Genomic DNA, 219 nt, shown 5'->3' with positions numbered 1-219 from the left:
ATCAATTTTTACAGCTTTCCCAGAAAACGCCAGCTCCTTCTGGGAGAGACAGACTTCAATGAAGATTCATCTGCATCTGCCACCAGCCACACTTAAGTTCCACTGTATGCAGTGGAGGGTTTGGCTGTATGAAGATTTTTCTCTCTGGCTGATGATCTGACCGTGTCTGGAAGCATTAATGGAAACATTCTTGAAGGTTTCATGACAGGAACAGGAATC

Source organism: Paramormyrops kingsleyae, chromosome 2, assembly GCF_048594095.1.
Source record: "Paramormyrops kingsleyae isolate MSU_618 chromosome 2, PKINGS_0.4, whole genome shotgun sequence".
Classification (NCBI taxonomy): Eukaryota; Metazoa; Chordata; class Actinopteri; order Osteoglossiformes; family Mormyridae; genus Paramormyrops; species Paramormyrops kingsleyae.
The sequence above is the reverse complement of the archived record's forward strand: the minus strand, read 5'-3'. Positions refer to the sequence as shown.